General features: G+C 35.2%; 2 long non-coding RNA genes across 2 annotated transcripts; one reads left to right on the top strand and one right to left on the bottom strand.

Moving 5' to 3' along the window:
- Positions 1-3008: 3008 nt before the first annotated feature.
- LOC148272837 (uncharacterized) lies at positions 3009-5340 on the bottom strand. Its single transcript, XR_015824748.1, has 3 exons — positions 5196-5340; positions 3816-4099; positions 3009-3523 (listed from the first exon to the last, which is right to left on the bottom strand). It is a non-coding gene; the product is annotated as an uncharacterized LOC148272837 (long non-coding RNA).
- Positions 5341-6192: 852 nt separating this feature from the next.
- On the top strand, positions 6193-16781 carry LOC148272836 (uncharacterized). The gene is made up of 3 exons (XR_015824749.1): positions 6193-6437; positions 8361-11335; positions 16670-16781. It is a non-coding gene; the product is annotated as an uncharacterized LOC148272836 (long non-coding RNA).
- The last annotated feature ends 3494 nt before the right edge of the window (positions 16782-20275 follow it).

Raw genomic sequence — 20275 nt, 5'->3', positions numbered from 1 at the left:
AAATTTGAAGTGACAAGTTTTGACGAAACTTGCTGAAATATTGTTATGTCAAATTTGAAGAGACAAGTTTTTACATAACTTGCTGGAATCTTGTTATGTCAAGAATGGTATTTCAGAATCTGAAAGTCATATGGTGATGATCAACACATTGCCGTATACATAAAAAGATGGAGAGAATTCATTTTTTTTAATATTTTTTAGATCTACCGAAATCTACCGATTTATTTTTCTGAATCTATCTTTTTTCGCTTGATCGGGTCTGGCAACGCTGGTTCCATGTCATTTTTAATGCGCGGCTCGTATTTTAATTACGCATTTATCATATGATTACCAATATTGGACGTTTTTCGGGTGATTTAAAAACCTTTGTCGAAGTGTTAATACTCAGTTTAAAAGATAAACTATTGATATGTCACTGAGGAAAAAACATTAAAAATGTGTTTTTGTAGCACTGTCACTTGACAAAACCGTCTTGTCAAGAGCTCTTTAAAAGTAAGTATGATATTAATATCTCATCCACTGCATAATGCTTACAATAGTTTAAACTGATTAATTATTAAATATCACAAACATTATACTATTATTGAATTGAATTGATTGAATTATGTTTTATTTACAGAACGAAAAGGCTGTTGATAATATATCGATATAATAAACCAATACTTTAACCCCAAAGGCTCTTATACTTCACAAAAGTTAACAGATGGAAGAGTTGAGGAAATTAAGATGTTTAAACATAGGCAGAACGCTTAATGTTACACAGTTTGTAAAGTGGCCACTTCAACCAGCCAATGACAGTACATAAGCCCAGTAAATACCTAGACTTCTATATTTCCTTCCCAAAATGTTTTCCCTTTGTTGCGAATATTTGAATATCGGATATTTTTTACCATGAGGAATCCCGCTAGTCGAAAAGCTAGCAAGCCATAAAACAGTTTTATTTATTTGTTTCAGAGTTGAGAGACAAAAGAATGCACCGGACTCTGATCTCCAGTCAATTGACATGAATTATTTGACATCACATCATCTGACTTTCTTGGCAAAAATAGCCCGTATTTTTTTTATATTTATTCTAAATAAATATATTGAGTAATAATAACAATATATTTTATTTAATTTTAATATTTAAAGAAGCTTCGTGTTTTTTATTTTTTTTGGTTTGTGTTTTTTTTTGTTTAGTTTTTTTTGTTTTTTTTTTGTTTTTTGTGTTTGTTTTTTTGTTCTCTGTTTTTTTGTATTTTTTTTGCTAAATAAATCCAAACTTTCATGATGTTTGTTTTTTACAAACATCATGCAAGTTTGTTGGATGGTAACTAGGAAGTTTGCTTTAAACTTGTCTCAAGTTTACAGAGTTGCAATCTCAAACTTGGGTCAAGCTTAGACTCTTGATACTTCAAATTTGATACAAGCTTGAGGCAAGTTTAAATTGCTATCTGGGATATAACACGGTAATAATATTAAGGTATGAATCATTTACTACTTACTATATTTTTATCAGTACCACCAAGAATATACACTTTTCTATCCAATTTCTTTTACTTATGACATAACTTACTTTTATCTGTTTAATTTCTATGAAATAAAAACCTAAACATATAATTTTTTTTTAATTCCTTAAAAGTATTAATTATACTTGAAGGTAATTGTGCAAACTGCCGTGAAAAATCCTTGCCTCTCCTCCCATCAGCAACCCCCTTCCCCCTTCTCCAACACCCCCTCCGTCGAACAACTTAAGATCTAGCGAATTCTAGCATCTTTTGAACCTTCGTTTAGCGACATTTGCTCATGACGAGTTGGCAACACTGCTTGATCGAATCTGGCAACCACACAGTGTCACCGCTTTAGCGGCATTGTCGCAAGATTCAGCGACATTTTGCCATTGATAACGATTTTTTTTATTTTATTAGCGACATAAAATTCTAGCGACTTTTAAGCGAGCTGTAAAATCTCAAAGTTCAAGTAAAAATGGAATTACTTGTGATGAAAAAAAATTATTTCTAAAAATATAGAAAGGAATGGGAAGACAGACATTTCAAGTTTATTTAATTAGAATAAAATATTTGAATCTCATCCACGTGATAAAGGTTTCAGCTCTTTCACTTCACAAAAGTCAACAGATGGAAGAGTTGAGGAAATGTGGATGTTCAAACATGGGCAGAATGGTGAATGTTACACAGTGTGTAAAGTGGCCACTCAAACCAGCCAATGACAGGTCATAAGCCCTGTAAATGCCTAGACTTCCATATTCCCTTCTCGAAAACTTTTTCCCTCTCTGTTGAAATAAATTTAAATATTTTTGTCAAGATTATGACATTTAATTACTTTTAACGGTATGATATTACTTACTTTTAATAAAAATTACAATTATTTTGTTTTATTTTACACTGTTATAAAAATACGTAAAGTATTTATACCTTTTTGTTGTAATGCATATGGCTACAGAGAGGCTATTTTACTATTTTGCATAGCAAAAGCGTTCCGTATTTGTAAGTTTTTTTGTGAATATAATATATGGTGTCTGTTTTTTTAAATTAAGAGTACTTTATCACAATGAAATATTTTAAAAATTAATATTAAAGTAATAATCATTTACTACTGACTGTATTTTTATCAGTAGCACCGAAAATATTTAAAAAAAAATCTTATTTCCTTTACTTATGACATTACTTACTTTTACCAGTTTAATTTTATTAAATAAAAACTAAATATGTTTTTATTTTTTAATGACTTAAAAGTACTTGAAGGTAATCGTGGAACCTGCCGCCAAAAATCCTTACCCCCCTCCATCTAACATCTTAAGATTTAGCGACTTCTAGCGGCTTTTGAACCTCCGTTCCAGCGACATTTGCTCGTGACGAGTTGGCAACACTGCAACCACATACTACATAAGCGTTGCCATTACTACCGATTTTAAGAGCAATCTACCGATCTACCGAACTCAATTAAAATTCTACCGATTTCTTCGTTTACTTTTTCATAGAACAAAATTTCAATACAAATAAAACGAATACATGTTAAAATAATTTATTGTTTTTTTGCTCACTTAGGTTGCCATCTGTTGATTGTTAAAAAAACTCCTTATCTATTGTACATAAGTAAATATTAATGAAATGAATTGGTTAGTATTGGTGAATGGTGATTCCCGGTTATTTTCAAATATATAACATTGTGGTATGATAAATCATGCCCATAGAATTTTATTATTGAAAAATTCATATAAATCTTCGTTTATCTTACAAGGAGAAATGAAAAGGGGTCACCTTTTGTATAAAAATGATAGAAATAGTTTTTCTTCAGTTAATTATCTATTTAAATTTAATTGAATCATTGTTTAAAGCTATGTTTTCAGTAGTTGAGCAATTATCAGTTTTTACATTTAAAGAACTTTAAAATATTAATTAATTCTTTGTTTGGCAATTCTGTTGACAAATAAGTTTGACTGATGATTGTAAAAATGATCAGGACAGGAGAGATAGAGAAGACCCATCAATTTCAAGGCCTCTATGCTGCAAGACGCGTCTACCTGCAAAAAAAAACTATTTATATCGAGTCATTGACAGGCTTACAATACACAAAATAGTTCTACGTAATCTCTGATACACAATACTTGAATTTCCACAGAATGGGTATTAATATACATCATTGAATTTATTTTATGAAAATACATTCCACCGATAAAAAATACATACATAGGTAATTTAGTGTAATTTATGCCTTTAACCCTGGAAGAATTTGTATGGTTACACAAAATATAGTATTGTTGAAATAGATATTTAAATATCAACATAACCTCAAAGTAACGAAATAAGATTTACCTGTATTCTGGGCCAGTTTTGCAAGCCGGAATCAATATATTTTGGTGATTCAAATATTGCAGTCCTTTTGGTTTTCAATTGTTCATTTACCATGTGTTCTCAACTATTTAAAGGCCTTAGACGACACGGGGCTTTAATTTTGAACAACAACTGTCAAATTTATTTTTTGCCTCACCCCTCCTTCTCATCCCCCGAATCTTCCAAAATCTACCGATTTATTTTTCTGAATATACCTATTTTCGCTTGATCCAGTCTGGCAACCCTGATCCAGTCTGGCAACCGTGCTGCAATCAATACTAGAGATGAAAATAATCGACTAAATTTACTAATCGAATGAAAGAAATAATCGAATTAATCATTCGAATGAATCATTTATTTCCGGTATACCATAGACAATAGACACAGAAATTTATTCAAAGACAAACTCGGTTTTTCGGGAGAAATATCCATGCTTTGGGAATGCTAGGTACTTTTTTTCCTTTATAAGAAAAAGAGCCTTCTACCAAAATGTGATAACATCGGCCAAAAACAAGTGACAGAGATTTACAAATTAAAATTTAAAACAACACAAATATAAAGGAATAACAATATGAACACAAGCAAAAAACGATACTTACATTGTATGAAAACTAAGAGTTGGTTACATTCTAGAATATTTTCTAATGTTTTGAATTTTTATTTTACTTAAACTAATAATATTATATGAAAAACAGAAGTCACGTTCTAATACAGATTTTATTTCTAAAAAGCCGGGACGTGAATATAAAAAAAGTCGTGTGTTTATTGTATGTAACCCTAATAAAAAAGTATATAAAAAAAAAAAAATAAAAAAAAAAAAATTAATACTGATTTTCAAACAAACAAATGGGAAAATGGAGACATGGTTTGAAAATTTAAAAATACCACCCGTAGAGCAACAAATTATAAACCTACATAGGAGGTGATTTTCACAAAAATTGCGCTTTATAAATTATCCAAACATTAGGTACGTCAGTTTGTTTTTTTTTAAACTATGGCAATAATAATAATGTAAACCGTGATCCTTACTTTATGGTATTTAGAATATTAACATGGGTATAATTGTAGTCTGTGGTTATCATTTATTGACATAACCTAATATTGATCTGCCAAAGAAAGGATAAAAATTAAAATATTTTTGTTTCATATTTATTGTTTAGGTCACGCATGTAAAACTACAATCAGCTGTTATTGTGTTGATATTTCAGATCGGATGGATTGGAAATAAATTTTATTATTATTAAGTAAACAAATAGGCTAGCAGCAGACCTATAAGCAAACGTCACTTTATTTTGTTGTTATTTTTATTGTTAAATGATGCACTTTATATATTATTTATATTAATATACATTTTTATTTTACCTGGGCTGACATAACTACAATAAACCAAAGCATTTTATTTTAACTATCACGTCCGCCAGATCCCAGCGCCCATTACGTAATAACGAATTAGTTGGCGATGAAAGTAGTCAGCGTAAAGCTCGCCCATTGGTCCATTTGTAGTCGAATGAATTCATTAGTTTGGAAATGACTAATTCATTCGATAGTCAGCATAAAACTCGCCCATTGGTCTATTTGAAGTCGAGTGAATTCATTAGTTTGGAAATGACTAATTCATTCGATAGTCGGCGTAAAACTCGCCCATTGGTTTATTTGTAGTCGAATGAATTCATTCTTCTTTTTCTTCTTTGTATTTTCATGGCCTTTTCACATCTCAACTTGGGTGTTCTGGCCAGTGTCAAGTATTTTTGTTTTTTATTTTACATATATACACATGTGTTAGTAATATAATATGTACAAGTTAGTATGTTAGTATTTAATATAATATATACATATAATAATAAAACAAATTTACAACTTTATAACATTTAGAACTAGAAATTTACATTAGATTTTAAATACATGTTTATTGGGTGGGGACAGGAGAGTTAGAATATGAATAGGGAATGGGATATTAATATCAGAGAGATCGGATAGGAAATCAGGATAACAATCGGGGCATCCAAAAAAAATATGGTTTAAATCTTCCTCATCTAGCTGACATTTGCAAATGGCAGAGTCCCGGACATAGATTCTGAACAGGTGAGAACCATTGCAGCAGTGCCCAATGCGCATTCTGCATATGGAGGATGTCTCAAACTTGTTTAGAATCACTTTGGAAAACCAAGGCTTTTCTGTTACATTTAGTTTCCGTTGGAAAAGATGTTTACCCTTGGCTTGGGAGGAGGCTACCCAATATTCTGAGTGAATTCATTCGACTACATTACTGCATTCGGGCTTTCAGTCGACTACACTTACCCATCGAATGTAGTCGACTACTTTCATTCGACCAGAGATAATGTAGAACTATGCATTCGACTACTTTCATCGGTAATCAATACATCGCGGCCCGCGGGTCGTTGGCGTCCTAGTTCTCCAGCGGTGTATTTAAATTGACATTATTTTCGAGTTTTTACTAAAATCTATCATTAACAAGATAAAATAAATGTAGGTACTAGAGAGGTAATTTGTAACGTTTTTTGTAAAAGTGCAAAGCCGAAAAACCGGATACAAGATTCTACTGACGCTTAAAGGCGAACTTCTGAGATGACTGGTATATGCATTGTATGTATAGAAGTTTTTTTCAATTCCGCAGCACTTCAAAATTATAAGAAAATACTTTGTTGAGAACAGTTATTTGAAAATGACTTTTGAATTTATCATTTGTGGTTATGTTTACTATGCCGTTTTACAGTTTTCTCAAAGCCCATTGTAAATGTTTAAACTTCTTAGATTTTCACGCCCGTTTAGGTGCACAATACGTTTTTCTGGGTTATTATGCCGTGTGTCGTTTGTACTCTTTAACGACATTTCGAATCGCGTTACAGCGTCCATCATCACGGTTGATGTTATTTTTATGGATAGATGTGTTACGTAAGGGAGCACATGAGTGCATGCAGGCTCAGCTACCCCGAAAAATCTGCTTTGGCCGAACACCACAGAATCACGACATAAGTTTTACTTCGAGCCGATAATCTTAGGGAAACCTAAGTCACCAAACATGATTGGTAAAAGAGGCTATAGAGATTTACAAACATCCCGACAATATTATTTTTTTATGTACGTAATTCAAATGTTTTTTCATTGTATGTTCTTTTATATGTTGATATTCCATGTAATTTTAATAATGTTTTATTTCTGTGTAATATATATGGTGATATTTATGTTGTTTAACTGTTATGCATATATTCGTACCAACTCAATGCAGGACTTAGGGTCCATGGAGTTGGGATTTGTGTCTCGATAAATGTTACATAAATATATTGTGAATAAAATAAAGAAAAAAAAAAAAAATAGTGCCAAAATAAGACAGGGAGTCAGACAGGGATGCTCGCTGTCTCCAGTATTATTTAATGGATATATACAGTGCGCAATCAATGAAATCTGGGAAAAAATTAGTCATAGAAAGGGTGTTAAAATAAACGGAGCAAAGGTAGATATGATAAGGTTTGCCGATGACATCGCCCTGATTGCTAAATGTGAAGAAGAATTCACAGAGGCTCTGACATTTATGGAAAATCTATGAAATAATAAATATAATATGAAAAGAAACCGGAGCAAAAGTAATGACTGACTCGTAATGAGCAACAAATGAATATAGTAATGTCAAGAGGAACTCTGAAAAACGCGAAAGAGTTTGTGTACCTTGGAAGCAGGATCACCTGGGATAAGAGAACAAAAAGAGATGTCGATTGACGCATACACCAAGCAAGGGTTGCGTATAACAAAAAATCAAAGATTTTTGAGTCGAATAATATCAATCTAAAACTCCGCAAGCAACTAGCCAAGACATATGTATGGAGCATATTGATGTACGGTTGTGAGACATGGTGCCTTACCGAAAGAGATAAAAAAAGACTAGAGGCCTTTGAGATGTGGTGCTACAGAAAAATATTAGGAATTTGCTGGAGAGACTACATTATTAATGACGAGGTTCTCAACAGAATCAAAGAAGGAAAGCACCTAATCAAAACCATCTCAGAAAGGCGAGCCCGATGGATAGGCCACATTATGCGCCATGAGGGTCTCCTGCACGACATCATAGAGGGCGCCCCGGCGGGAATATTTGGAGCAAGTGTGTGAAGATTTAAACTGCGCCTCATATGTCGAGCTAAAGAGGGTAGGCAGAAAATAGAGACCAATAGAGGACGAGATGCAGGACTTTGCTGCAAACCAATCCCCAGGATTGAGACTGTGACACGGTACAAATCCTAAGTACTTTATGTTACTCATATATCTACATAAACAACCCTGATGATTGACGCTGTAATGCTATCCGAAACGTCAGTAAAGAGTAAAAACGACACACGGCAATGTAGACAACATTAATTTTTTTTTTGCATAAATTTTATTCGCTTTATTTTTAATAACAATTTTAACACACTTTGTTTTAATGTTTGCAAACACGGATGCGTGTTTTATAATTTTATTTTATCTACGTAGAACTACAATGTTGTTGGTTATCATAGTTGTATTTTTTGTTCGCAGACAAATCAGAAAGTACCATCAGGCGAATTATCAAGGAGGGTGGAACAAATGGGGATAGTACATAATTTAAGCTACATTATACTAGTCAAATACAAACTGTTTTTTGCTCATCTGAAGAATCACTACCTACTCTACCAGTATTTTTCTACTTACTCTGCCTGGTTAAAGAAATAAAGTTTTTCTGCTTCACGACTTCCACGAGTGCCAAGTTCCAGAACCATAAGACGATATATATCTCCTTTGATCCATCAGCAAGAAAATCTTGTTTGTTAACATTGTCAAGCCAAAGGCCACAATAAATTAAATATATGGATAATAACTAGGAGAACGTGGTCACACTATGGTAAGGCGTCCTAACAACCTTATCACCGTGACCCAAATCCCATAGAATAAATATGTGCTTTAGTAAAACGAAAAGTTGTTCAAAGAAACACAGGAAGTGGAAGCAATATCAAGGAACTCACAGAAAATGCATTTCATGACATAACCACTGAAAACTGGAAATGTTTTTGCCAACATGTACTAAGGAATGAAAATAAATATGAGGATGAACATACCTTGTATAGGAAATTAACGATATAATTTTTCGTAATTCAAGTAAATAATGGCGAGAGTGATACGGACATGAATTAGACCTCGAATTTGCTGAAAAAAAGGATATATTTTTGGGTGTTGAGTTTTTAGATTCCAATTTTTTAATAAACTTAATATCAAATAAATGTGAGCAATTTCTAAACTCTATTTTTAAAAAAAATATTTTTTTATTCTTCATAAACACAATATTGCAAATGTATATGCAAAATATTATTATCTTCTTCTTCTTCGTTTTTTTCCTGGCCTTTTCACTTCTCAATTCGGGTGTTCTGGCCAGTGTTGAGTATTTTTGTTTTTTACATATATTTTGTATTTTTTTTTTTTTTGTACTATTTTTTTTTTTTGCACCACAACAGGCCAAGAAGCCCAATTACAGTGGTGAATTACATCACAGAACACCCAGGCTTAAGAAAAATCACATTTAATTTTTTTTTTGTTTTCTATATATATACACATGTTTTAGTTATATAATATGTACAAGTTAGTATGTTAGTATTAAATATAATATATACATATAATAATAAAACATATTTACAACTTTACACCATTTACAACTAGATATTTACATAAGATTTGGGTGGGGACAGGAGAGTTAGAATATGAATAGGGAATGGGATATTAATATCAGAGAGGTCGGATAGGAAATCAGGATAACAATCATTTATGGGGTATCCAAGAAAAATATGGTTTAAATCTTCCTCATCTAGCTGACATTCGCAAATGGCAGAGTCCCGGACATGGATTCTGAACAGGTGAGAACCATTGCAGCAGTGCCCAATGCGCATTCTGCATATGGAGGATGTTTTAAACTTGTTCAGAATCACTTTGAAAAACCAAGGCTTTTCTGATACATTTGGTTTCAGTTTGAAAAGATGTTTACCCTTGGCTTGGGAGGAGGCTACCCAATATTCTTGCCATGTGCGAAGTTGCTTCTCCTTCGTCATAACAAGGAGATCACCTAGTGGTAGTAAATTACTATAGGCAGGATCCCCGGAGTGGACCGCCTCCTTTGCTAACGCGTCCACTTTTTAGTTCCCGGGAATACCACAATGGCTAGGGATCCAGGACATAACAATACTCTTATTGGATGCCTCTGATAAAGAAAGAAGAAATCAAGTTTCCACGCAGAGCTCATCCTCGGGATAAGAGGATGGAGGGGATTTGATTTTTTGTAAGGCACTTAGGGAATCCGACAGGATAAGAAACTTGCTATATTGTGAGCTTAAAGCATATTTGACAGCTTCTCGGATTGCAATACATTCCGCTGTAAATACGGATGCATTCTTGTGCAATTTGTACAACTTTTGATAGTCGTCGTCTTCACAATATATGGCCGCACCCGTGTGGGTTGGCGAATCTGACCGAGATCCATCAGTGTAGATAATTCTCCAACCTATCCATCTTGACGACCGAATACGGTTGAATGTACACCGGGGCTGTAGGTGGCTTTCAACTCCAAATGTGAGTTCAATATTTGGGGCGTATATAGAAACTTTAAATGGAAAACGATAAAGGGGAAGAAGGTCTTTAGGGTTGATGTTAAATTCAAAAGATTTGTAAAAAATAAAGCTGTTGACAAGTAAAGGGAGTGGTTTATGGGACCAGAAAGATGATGACGTCACACTGTCGGAGAGTGATTTTACTTTTTTGAGGTGCAGGTTACTCTTTTGGACGGAGCATTTTAGCAAAAACCTATCCGTCAAATATTGTCTTCTCATTCCGAGTGGGGCATCAGAGGGCTCTACCTGTAAAGCGTTAATTGGAGAGGACTTTATTGCTCCGATGACTAGTCTCAGACTTTGGGATTGAATCCGGTCGAGTCTTTGGAGATTCTTTTTTGAACATGGTTCTAAAAGGAACGAGGCATAATCGAGATGGCTCCGGATATACGCAGTATAAAAAAGTCTCTGTATAAAAGGGTGGCTCCCCCACCATACTCGCGAGACTGCTCTTAACGTATTCAATCCGGCTTGACACTTGTTTACTATATGATTTATGTATGAGTTCCATGTAAGATGAGTGTCCAGAATTACTCTATTTTTCGCTGTCTACAGAAGGTTATGGCATTACTTTTACCAGTCGACAGGTCTAAGCTATGATCCACTAACCAATTCCTGATATTTCTCATACCTAAATTTAGTATATTTTCCAGATTCTTTGGGTCCTTCCCATATGCATACATGAAGAAGTCGTCCGCATACTGAAGCAAACTTGTCTTCAGGGGAACAATTCCGCTGATGTCATGCGTATAGATATTGAAGAGAATCGGGCTCAGGACAGAACCCTGAGGTAGTCCCTTGCTCAACTCTCTCTCCACCACAGCATGACCGCGAACACTGATTTCTACCTTTCTGGAGAGAATCAAGTTTGCTATAAAAGAGGTGAGCTTTCGCGGGATTCCAATTCGTAGCATTTAAGCTTCCAGAATATGTATTATAACATTATCATATGCTCCACTTATGTCCAGACAGACACCGATTAGGAATTCTTTATTTGTCAGAGCGGCTCTGATATCGGATGTCAGAACCGATACGCTTTCAATAGTGCTCTTTCTTTTCCTAAATCCAAATTGAGACTGGGAGAATTTTCGAGCTCTCCACAAACCACTCTAAGCGTTGTCTCACCATATGTTCCGCAACTTTTAACAGTGTGGAGGAGAGGGCTATGGGGCGGTAGGAAGTACCAAAATTTGGGTCCTTGTTAGGTTTAAGGATAGGAATGATGGATTGGGTTTTCCATGAAGGGGGAATGTTACCTGATTCAAAGATCATATTGATCAGTGATAGGATGTAGGAGAGGGTAAGGTCACTGTTATGTTGTATGAAGCTATATAAGATACCGTCAATCCCTGGAGCTGAGTCCTTAAGCCGTGTCAGAACAGTCTTCAGTTCATCTGAACTAAAGCTATGATCCAACCAGCCTCTATCTGTAAACTGGTACCAATAGGGAGACTCATCCCAGTTATTAGCAGTCTGCGGGGCTAACTTGTTGGCGAACTCCTCAACCCACCCAAGAGACTCAGAACGTCTCACAGGTGGAGTGAAAGAACCTCTAAATCTGCGTATCATGCTCCAAACGATCGATATTGGCACATCACGCGACAAAGAGCAACAAAAGTTTTTCCATCCTTCCCTTTTCTTGTTTCTTAACAAGCGTTTTGTTTTGGCTTCTGCTTGTTTGAAAATCAATAGATTTTTCAGGCTCATGTTTAAAGAGTAGACTTTGGCTAGTCTTTTCCTTTTTAAAACTGCCTCCGCACATTCGCTATCCCACCATGGGGCGGGAGGAGGTTTACTTTTGTTATTTCCTTGCTTTATAGGGACATGTCTGTCTGCTGCTTCGACAATGTATGATGATAATGCTTCATAGCATTTCATTACATTTTCTTTCGTCGGAATGGGCAGCTCGTTCACTTTGAGTTCAATGTCATCAGAGAAGTTCTTCCACTTAACTCTTTCTGTAATGTATCTCGGTCTTCGCCTTCCCCCAGGGAATAGGCCACTTTGGCAATGTCTATAGCTGAACATGATGTCGACCAATATGGGACAGTGGTCACTACCAAGAGTGTCTTCCTTGATGGACCAATGTAGTGATGATGTTATTCCAGCGCTGGAGATTGATAAATCTACAGCACTGGGTCGATGGTTTGGGAGTTGGAGACGAGTTGGGGAACCATCATTAAGAACACACGTGTTCACCTCATCTAAAAGATCAATAATGTCTCTTCCTATTCTGTCGCATGTCGGAGCGCCCCACAGGGAGTGATGAGCATTAAAATCTCCAAGAACAAGGAACGGGGGAGTTAATTTTTGGAACATAGAGAGGAGAATTGACTTTGAAGGTTTATTGGATGGGGAAATATAGATGGATAGGAAAGTCAAGTCATTAACCTTTGCAGCCGTCACTTGAAAAGGGCAACCTGCAGGCTTGACGTTGACCGGGGTAAAGGGAAGGGAGTTTTTGATGAGAAGGGCAGACCCACCCCTCCCATCATCGCGATCATCCCGGAGACAATGGAACCCCCGGAACCTGGCATTAGATCCCGGGATCATCCACGTCTCCGAAATGGCCGCGAGAGAGATAGATTCTTCTTGCAGGGTATGAAGAAGATCTTCTTTTTTATTAAGGAGGCTATGGGCGTTCCACTGTAGAATCCTCATCGGAGGAGTCATTGTGGGTATGTAAAATTGAATTGATATGTTGAAGTTGGTGGGCAACGTTGGACGGTATTTCAGGATTATTCTGAAGGAGTGAGAGAAGTAGATTTAGGAGTGTGGAGATTAATGATGTATTGGGTGATGAACCTGTGCTGGAGATAGCACCTCCATTGGACCCAGATGGAAGTTGTCCATTCGGGAAAAAAAGGAGGGAGGAATCAGGTTTGGGAGTATTGGATTTGGAAGGAAGTTTTCCTGATTTCGACTTCCTCTCCACTGATTTCTGGAAAGACACTGACGAGTTAGGTTTAACAGGGTCTTTGGGTCTTTGGGGAATTGGCGCTTTGGAAGCGATTTCTGCATATGAAACCGTTGCTCTTCCATACATCTTAGAAGCCTCAACATACGAGATGCTTTTATCGGCCATTGTATGCTTGATGTTCTGTTGCCTTTTCAGTTCTGGACATATCTTGCTGATGGCTGAATGATTTCCAGAGCAGTTTAGGCATTTTTGCGCATTCTCCGCTACAGTGCAGGTCTCCCCATTTTGTGGAGAGCTACGTTTGTAGCAGCGTGCGGAAGATCTGCAGATGATTTTTGTGTGCCCGAATTTACAGCACTTGTAGCACTGGATAGTCGGAAACAAGTAGAGCTCTACGGGGAGTGAGACATTGAACATTGAGATGTGGGATGGGAGTGCCTTGGAGTCGAAAGTCAGGACAACCGTGCGGGAAGGTTTCCATTCGACTACGTCACCTGTTCTCGATCGATAATTCAGTCGTCGGGCCTTTATTACTTTACCAAACCCGTGGGGTACCTCAGCATTCTCCACTATGTCCTGTTCGGACCAGTGTGAGGGAATACCTTTGGTTACACCCTGTTTCGTAACCTGGAAAGTAGGTACAAATGCGTTATATTTCGCTGTTTTCAGAATTTCTGATTTGACAAACGAATTGGCTTCGTTCGCTGTCTTAAACTCCACAGACACTCGGTTACGGCCGACAGATTTAATTCCGTTCCAGACCGTCCGGATATTATTCTTATGGAGGAAGCGACCAAAGTCAATATCGTAAAGGTTGGTTGGGGTGTCGCAATCTACCTGGAATTTGGTGACATGTACGATGAACGGAGCTCGGTCCATTCCGTTGTACATGCGGGATTGTGTTTTGTTTGGAGGTGTGGGAGTTGGAGTTACTGTGATTGTATCCTGCGATGTGGTTGGGGTTGCAGAAACAATTGGTCGTGAGCTGGGAGATTTATGAGGAAGGACGCAGTCTGAGTCAGAACTCGACTTCCTTGGTTTTATTAACCTTTGTTTTTTGGCCCTTGAGACCACAGTTACGAATTCAGTGGCGTCCGGAACAGATTCCATTGTGCCACCAGACGAGTCAGAACTTGACCCATCTGGAGGATCTGGAGGTTTTTCTATTTCATTCATCTTTCTAAGACCAAATAGAACTTAAGAAGAAAAAAAAACAATAAAATATGCAAGGTAAAAATAATATATCTGATTGTATTGTTACCTGAGTGGAAGGTTATGGATAAACTAACATACAAATTAAATAAACTAATTAATACTTATATTAATTATTCACAGCACTAAATAAAATGATTTTGACACGGATTACACTAAATTAATATGTTATTATCTACAAATCACTTTTATAAATGCGAAAAATACACGACAAATGACAAACACATCCACCACCTTTTGTTAGTCATAGACAATCAAAATATTATTATCAACAGAGGTGTCGTGACGCAGTTGGTTAGACGGCCGACTGTGAAACTGGTGTCCCGGGTTCGATTCCCGCCAGTTACAAGAAAAAAAATCCATGAAAGATTTTTTCTCAATTGGACTAGGTGTTGTGGTGAATTTTTCATTACTTCCTTCCATGTCCCCTCTTTCCCACCTGCTGACAAGCCTCTAAAATGGAGGCTTAGCGGGTTATTCCTTTAAAAAAAAATGACAAGGTATATTATTTTTGTAAAATGACTAATAATCCGTAAGGGTTAATAAATAAATTTCAAATAAAAAAAAATGTAATTTTAAGATCGGTAGGTAAATTTTTGTGAATTTATTTACTAATGTCCCTACTAAAGACTGTAAGAATATTTTTAAGAATTTAATGGACAAAACAGAAATCAGTGAGAATGTGAAAAAAGAAATAACCGCAATTCTTAACACATGCCTTCAGCAAAATTACTTACAATATAATAACTCGTTCTACGAAAGTAAGGATGGTCTTCCGATGGGATCTCCACTCTCCCCTATTTTAGCTGATATCTTTTTAGATAAATTAGAAACCGATTTACTTTCATCCAAACACCCACTAGTCAATAATGTACTCCATTGGTTCCGTTTTGTAGACGACATCTGCTGTTTTTATCAAGGGTCATCCCGACAACTAGATTCCTTCCTTAACCACATTAACCTCCTACATCACAATATAAAATTCACCCTGGAATCCAATGATGACAATTCCCTAAACTTCCTAGACTTAACCTTAAAAATCGAGAACAATAAAATTGCATTTAATATTTACAGAAAACCTACTCACACAGACTCGGTCATTCCGGCTTCATCTTCACACCCTATGCAACATAAATTGGCCAGTTTCCACTCAATGCTTAACCGATTGATCAATATCCCACTGAGTCCCTCCAACTTCCAAACTGAACTAAACATTATTAAACTTATTGCCCATAACAATCAGTATGACCCCAATATAATTGATAAAATGCTAAAACGCAAACAAAATAACAAATTGAGGCAAACGTTTTTATATTCTAGCGGTGGTGATATATCCAACAACCCACAAACCTGGCGTAGAATTATATACATTGGACCTCTGTCTAGAAAAATAAGTAATCACTTTCCCACAGCTATAAAACCCGCTTTTTACACTAATAATAATATTGCCAAATCACTATTTAATTCTAAGTCAAAAACAGAGCTGCTAAACAAGAGTGGCATTTACCAGATATCATGCGAATGCAAAAAAGTCTATATTGGACAAACAGCGTGAAATCTTAAAACTAGGCTAAACGAACACCGCCGTTGCCTGACCAATAATAATTTCTCGGAATTCGCGAATCATATAATAGACAGTAACCACTCATTTCATAATCACACCCTAAAACTCCTGCACCAAGTAAATAACAAAGGCAGTAATATGAATAATTTAGAAATTATAGAAATTCACAAAAATTTAAATTCTGAAAACAACCTAATTAATAATCACACATTCAACCACCCCTCGCCTTTATTGACTATGTTCCCTTTGCGACCACCCTCACCGCACTCACCCTCTTAGACCCGCGTCTGTTAACACTCTCTTAGCCGAGCGATGTCTTCCCACACATTAAATCTTAGACTTACTTATTGCAACTTCCACTTATGTGCTAAATTTTAAGAAATAAATTCGACTTAATGTTTTGTCCATGTTTTCATATCTGTACTTAAGATAACCATCCATTCATATTCCAGCACCTTAGATAAGAATAAAACCCCCCTGCTCTAAGTTTCACTGATTAATCTGTTTATTTTTTGTTTAGATTCGATGACATTGTGAACAATATTCTGTGTTTATTATATTAGTTTTATATCACCCGTCGATGGGAGGAGTGCTCTTGTAAAAGAATAAAATTGTGTAACACTGATAACAAAGTTTTATTTTCATAATAATTTATAATGAAGGGTTACGAAGTGAATGCCGATTCAATTAAAAACAAAAGGTTTTATTTACCTGAAAATATCGTTTATTTTTTCTGATAATATTTAGAGAAATTGGGAATGTTTACTATGATAATGATTAACCTAAATACTTGACGAAGAGTTCTTATAATTGCAACATAGTCAATTAGATCTTCAAATAGGGTAACAGCTTACTATATACTTTATTATATAATAAGGAGGATGTATATGGCGGATGAAAGCAAATTATGAGCATGAAAGATTGTTATGTTTTTCTGATGGTGAATGTTGTGTTTAATTAAAAGAAAGGTAATTACCTAAATTGGATAAAATACTTCTACTTTGACTTTTTTTATTAGCGCTTTTTGTGAGATGGCCGGCGAAGCTCTCTCTGTTTTTAAAAAAATTATCTAGGTGTCTCACCTTTCCCCTAATAAAATAACAATTTTAAGCTATTTCAACAGAGATGGAAAACATTTTTGAGAAGGGAATATGAAGTCTAGGCATTTACAGGGCTTATGACCTGTCATCAGCTGGTTTAAGTGGCCACTTTACACATTGTGTAACATTCACCATTCTGCCCATGTTTGAACATCCACATTTCCTTAACTCTTCCAACTGAACATGAACAACTCTCTAGGAAGGAAATTCAGCCAGTCTGCAACAAGTTACATTAACATAAGAACAACACAAATAACAATAGATATAGACACAAACGATAGACAACAAAAACATAAGTACAAGAATAACATAAAATAATTATTGAAATAATGAACACATATAACTAAACTTACAAAATTCCAACCAAAATTGAAAAACCTTACCTATACCTTTTCTGTAAATATAGCCTATATTTACAGAAAAGAGAAACTTACAGTGAAATATAAAAAAGTAAGATAATAAAACATAATAAGTAACTAGAAAAATTACAACAAAATTTTCAAAATAATAACAAACATAATCTTATAATAATGATAAATTTTAACAATTTGAATAAATAAACACAAGAGAGCAATAATGAAGGTAAAATATTTTATTAAAACTTAAAAATGTAAGAAATTTATTGTTAAAAATAAAGAATTAATGAAAACATAACAATGAACAAAATATTACAAATCATAGTAAGTAACAGTTTATGACAGGCGCCGTGGCGCAGTTGGTAAGACAGCTAACTATGAAATTAGCGTCGCGGGTTCGATTCCCGCCAGTTGCAAGAACAAAATCCAAGAAAGATATTTTGTTGTGGCATATTTTTTATAACTTCCTTCCATATCCTATTTCACACCTGCTGACAAGCTTCTGAAGAAGAGGCGGGTAATATTATTTCTTAAAAAAGAAAAACGAAAAAGTATAAACAGACGAGAAAAAATTTGAGATAAATGAAATCAAAATGATTGGTAATCGAGTACCGGTTATTTAAAAAAAAAATAACAATAATGTTTATGGTTTTACCGTTACACATTGGGCTGCAGTTTAGATATGCAGAGTTAGTGGGCGAATTTATATAGAAAAAAAACAGCTGTCACAAATGAAATTTTGTGGGTCATATACAATTTCTCCGTTTAAAATGTTAGACATCTTAGTTGGTGGTAATTTTTCATCCCGCAAAATACAAAATAGCCTGTTGCAGCATGGTTGGCAAAAACCCCTATGGCCACAGATTATACTCACTACTACCGATGAAAGTAGTCGACTACATTCGATGGGTAAATGTAGTCGACTGATAGCCCGAATGCAGTAATGGATTAACTGGCGTTCTTTTGGAGGACGATGGATGTCCTGGATGTGGAGGGACCTTCAGGGCTGGAAAGCGGCCTCCGATGACCCTCGTGGAGTAGCCGGATTCCATGAGGTTTGCTACGTAGCACTGGCTACCCGTACACTCACTTCACTTCAACTTCCACGACTCTCGACATTGTATCGTCTCCGCGATCGACGGTACGATCGCGTAGACTCGACTCGCTTGCCCGACTGTCGACCGACTCTTGGTCGACTCTCCTTCCCGACTGTTTTCCGACTCTTCGTTCCGACCGTTTGGGATGGTTTTATAACACTCCAATTAGGAGGTCTCTCCTTCTCCCTTTCACTTATTGCCTAAAACTCATTGTCTCTTTTCCACACTTATTCATAAACACATCGTCATATTTAAAACTAAAATATTATGTTCTGCATATTATTTCTTAAAAAATAAATTATAATTAACTAAGATTAGAATGTATATAAAATTAAATACGTTTAAACTTATTAATTAAAAATAAACATACACTAAACATAGAAAACTCAATCATTTAACTAATTTATATTATTGAATATTAGAACCATACTTGAGGTCCTAGGTTCGATTCCTGGCAAGGTGGATGTAAAATACTTTTATACATATTATAAAATAATCGCTGATACGTTGCGATGGGCGCACTGGTACAGTGCCTTATGTACCACGGCCGCGGATTAGAAAATGATGGCGCAAAAGTTAATTAGTGTTTTAAGTTAATAGGTAGCAAGTTAGAATAATCAGCGCGCGTATAAATAAAGATGTATGAAATTTGAAGAAGAAAGGTTTGTATGTATCACAGAGGAATTAATTATGCGTTTTATTTTTGTTATTTTTAAATAAGTTTTTAAAATACAAATATTTTTCTAATGGCCATCAATTTGCGAATTATTATCAAAAAAGGTCATGTCTTCCCCAGCGGAAAACATGGGTCAATATTTATTGTTAAAGATATTATTTTCAATAGAAAGGGTTTTGGAATTCCGGGTAATTCGCCGCTCGGTCATTTGATTTTAACCCGAGGTCGTAATTGACACTAACAATGGACGAAATATTTGTAAATACCTAGTAACGGCTCTGGCTAATGGGGATTTATTTTAATGTATTTATTTGTAAAGGCGGTCATTAAAATGGGGATCTTTTCGGAATCGGCTAGCATGAACTAAAAGGTTATATTTAAATGTATTATTACTGAGAAACCCCAGATTAGAGAAAAGAATAGAATGTGTTGGAAAGTTATATTTAAATTCGTATTGAAATATTCTAAAATATCGCCGCGTTTTTTCCCAATACAAACAAGGTTGATTTTATAATCTAAAACGAAAATACCTGCTTATTTTTACGGGGACAAAAGATTTTAATTCCTGAATATTTTAAACAGGTGTGTTTAGCTCGTATCAACCCAATGTTTGGATAATTTATATAGCGCCATTTTTGTGAAAATCACCTCCTATGTAGGTTTATAATTTGTTGCTCCGTAGAGGGTGGTATTTTTTAATTTTAAAACCATGTCTCCATTTTCCCATTTGTTTGTTTGAAAATCAGTATTAATTTGTTTTTTTTTTAAATTTTTTTAATTACTTTTTTATTGGGGTTACATACAATAAACACACGACTTTTTTTTATTTCTATTGTCTATGGTATACCGGAAATAAATGATTCATTCGAATGATTAGTTCGACTATTTCCTTCATTC

The sequence above is a fragment of the Micrasema longulum genome, unplaced genomic scaffold (assembly GCF_059751315.1).
Source record: "Micrasema longulum isolate JH-2025_06_02 unplaced genomic scaffold, ASM5975131v1 h1tg002175l, whole genome shotgun sequence".
Lineage (NCBI taxonomy): Eukaryota > Metazoa > Arthropoda > Insecta > Trichoptera > Brachycentridae > Micrasema > Micrasema longulum.
The sequence above is the reverse complement of the archived record's forward strand: the minus strand, read 5'-3'. Positions and strand labels throughout refer to the sequence as shown.